This window comes from Scylla paramamosain, chromosome 5 (assembly GCF_035594125.1).
Source record: "Scylla paramamosain isolate STU-SP2022 chromosome 5, ASM3559412v1, whole genome shotgun sequence".
In the NCBI taxonomy this organism is placed as follows: Eukaryota; Metazoa; Arthropoda; class Malacostraca; order Decapoda; family Portunidae; genus Scylla; species Scylla paramamosain.
In genome coordinates, this window is record NC_087155.1 from 35,390,056 (window position 1) to 35,393,687 (window position 3,632).

Here is a 3,632-nt window from a genome sequence, read left to right on the forward strand (position 1 = left end):
TGTGTCCCGCGGTGATGAATGCAGAGAAGAAATGGAACAGATGACGCCTTTTTGTCTTTTTGTCGCTACGTTACCTGTGTGTCTCGCCTGCTTGTAATTCACTTACGACACCAGGTAAACTCATTAAAGGTCAATAGGGTCTCTCTCTCTCTCTCTCTCTCTCTCTCTCTCTCTCTCTCTCTCTCTCTCTCTCTCTCTCTCTCTCTCTCTCTCTCTCTCTCTCTCTCTCTCTCTCTCTCTCTCTCTCTCTCTCTCTCTCAGTAATCAACACACCACCTCGCCACTGCACCCTTCACCTCGACAACACTAACACCATAAATAATAAGTAAGATTATTACCACTTCGCCTTCATAACTTACATTTTTACAAGATTTGACAGACGGAAAGACAGAGAGAGAGAGAGAGAGAGAGAGAGAGAGAGAGAGAGAGAGAGAGAGAGAGAGAGAGAGAGAGAGAGAGAGAGAGAAACTCCATCTCTTTATCTTCTATACATTGTCTCTTTCCATACCATACGTTTTCATTCCCCTTTTCCATCACATTCTTCCATTTTCCGTTACTTCCTGGCAATAACAGAACGGTGAGGGAAGGAAGGAAGGGAAAAACGGGAAGAGGAACAAGAAATTGGGTTGAAAATATATATATATATGAAGGGAAATGGAAGAAAGAGAGAGGGGAAAGTTTGGTTTGCTCACTGTGATTGATTCACCTTCACTTAGAAAACGTAACCTCATTACCTCTATAGTTGTTTGCACCAAGTCAACTCATCTCAGGTAAAGGGAATGACTCTCCCTGGAAAAACGTTTAGGTATTAGAGGATCGTGACGAGTGAGGGGATGGGAGTGGTGGGAGGGTCTTATAGTAGGAGAACGTAAGGATTTTTAGTGGTGGCTGTGAAGGGGAAGGAGGAGAGATATTCCTGGAAAAAATGGTCAGATGTAAAAGGGTCTTCAGAGAGGATACACAGGCTGAGAGAGAGGAGATAAGAATGCTTGGGGGTGTTATAGGAGAGTGATAGGGCTTTGATGAGTGCTATGAGGTGAGGATTCTGATGATGGGGAGTTGTGATGTGCGTCATAAAGGGAATGAACAATGTGGCTTTGTAAGGTAATTGTAGAGTGAATGGGATGATTATGACTGAAATACGACTGGATATTCGAGTGGAGCGTAACTGGGGTAATGTTGAACGAAAAAGCTCTTATGACCAACTGAGTGTTAGATTAGAGATTTTTACGAGTCAATACGTGTTCAAGTGGAGACTGTTCTGACTTTTTAACTGTTGAGATAAGAATCTTTATAAAAAAAAAAATAGATAAGAAATATTTTAATACTTCTAGAAACCAACAACTTTGTAGCATAAAAAAGAAGCCAGATATTCGTAACACAAGTGTCTTCAGTATAAGTAACACTCAAAATATAGTTACTAGTGATAAGATTTACAGGCATGACATGAAGAAATAGGAGAAACATTTGCACATACCTCCACGCAAAACACTATTTACTTTTCATCATGAGAAAGAAACTAAGACAGGAATTATGAGTAACAGCATCTTATGTATTACATGTGGTATTCAAACTCTAGTTAGGAGAGATAAATTTCCCTCTAGGGTTATAAGAAAGTAGGAGAAAATTCAGTAGGAAACGTGACTCTGTTTGAATAATTCTCGTGTTTGCAGGAAATACAGCACACCTGATCCTTAGTTTGCCCGATGATATTTCGGCGTGTCGCACGTGAAGGAAAGAAAGCAAAAAAAAAAAAAAAAAAAGGAGAGTCTGAAGGAGCGAGAAGAGGACGGTGCGAGCGAGCTGCATGCCAACAGGTCGTTCGGGAAAATTGGTCAGCTATGAAGGCTGTAAAAAAGAGGTGTTATAACTTCGGCACCGTTCGTTTGGGGTCACGGCGCCACTCCAGTGTGTGTGTGTGTGTGTGTGTGTGTGTGTGTGTGTGTGTGTGTGTGTGTGTGTGTGTGTGTGTGTGTGTGTGTGTGTGTGTGTGTGTGTGTGTGTGTAGGTGGGTTGGTGGTTGGGTGGTTGTGTGTTTACCTAGTTGTAATGTACGGGTCCTGACCTACACTACTATGTTCTTACCTCCTTGACTTTAATTATCCTTCTTTCTTTCTTTTCTTTCTTCCTGTGTGTGTGTGTGTGTGTGTGTGTGTGTGTGTGTGTGTGTGTGTGTGTGTGTGTGTGTGTGTGTGTGTGTGTGTGTGTTTGCATCTGTACGTCCAAAACTAAACGTGTCCATTCCACATAAGTTCCCGGATTAAAAGTAGAAACACCACACACACACACACACACACACACAACGAAAAAAATAAATCCCTAACGAGTATACTAATAAACAACAGACCAAAGACAACAAACGGTGGTGTGCACCCTCTGTGTTTTAGAGTTGACTGGCGCGGCAGAGCAGGTAAAAGGGCAGCCACTGATGTACACACAGTGGCTGGCGCGGGTAATGAGGTGGGCGTGTTAGCCGCTTTGTGTAACGCCTGTAAGGTCTCTGTTGGCTGATTTATCATTAATTTTCATGCCTCTGTGGACCTTATAATTCACATAAGCCTAGAAGCGAGATTAAAGTTAGGTTATAGGTCCCTCCTCCTCCTGCTCCTCCTCCTCCTCCTTTTAGTGTGTGTGTGTGTGTGTGTGTGTGTGTGTGTGTGTGTGTGTGTGTGTGTGTGTGTGTGTGTGTGTGTGTGTGTGTGTGTGTGTGTGTGTGTGTGTGTGTGTGTGTGTGTGTGTGTGTGTGTGTGTGTGTGTGTGTGTGTGTGTGTGTGTGTGTGTGTGTGTGTGTGTGTGTGTGTGTGTGTGTGTGTGTGTGTGTGTGTGTGTGTGTGTGTGTGTGTGTGTGTGTGTGTGTGTGTGGTGTGTGTGTGTGTGTGTGTGTGTGTGTGTGTGTGTGGTGTGTGTGTGTGTGTGTGTGGTGTGTGTGTGTGTGTGTGTGTGTGTGTGTGTGTGTGTGTGTGTGTGTGTGTGTGTGTGTGTGTGTGTGTGTGTGTGTGTGTGTGTGTGTGTGTGTGTGTGTGTGTGTGTGTGTGTGTGTGTGTGTGTGTGTGTGTGTGTGTGTGTGTGTGTGTGTGTGTGTGTGTGTGTGTGTGTGTGTGTGTGTGTGTGTGTGTGTGTGTGTGTGTGTGTGTGTGTGTGTGTGTGTGTGTGTGTGTGTGTGTGTGTGTGTGTGTGTGTGTGTGTGTGTGTGTGTGTGTGTGTGTGTGTGTGTGTGTGTGTGTGTGTGTGTGTGTGTGTGTGTGTGTGTGTGTGTGTGTGTGTGTGTGTGTGTGTGTGTGTGTGTGTGTGTGTGTGTGTGTGTGTGTGTGTGTGTGTGTGTGTGTGTGTGTGTGTGTGTGTGTGTGTGTGTGTGTGTGTGTGTGTGTGTGTGTGTGTGTGTATTAAATGCCTTTATAAGCCACCTAATACCCCTCGCTTTGCAATACAATCATGCAATGCACATACTGAGCCATGAATGTATGCTGCATATTTAATAGCATGCAAGAGCACCACACACAGTACAACGCAATATATACAAAAACAACGCTATACATACACAGACACATAGAACAAAGCAGCGTATCACAGCACACACACACACACACACACACCAGATAAGAGACAAGAAGAGAGACAGAGAGCAAGGAACA

At 44.0% G+C, this 3,632-nt stretch overlaps 1 long non-coding RNA gene across 1 annotated transcript in view; it reads right to left on the reverse strand.

Moving 5' to 3' along the window:
- LOC135100354 (uncharacterized) overlaps positions 1-3,632 on the reverse strand; it is a 61,613-nt gene that overhangs the window by 37,548 nt on the left and 20,433 nt on the right. The window lies entirely within an intron of this gene.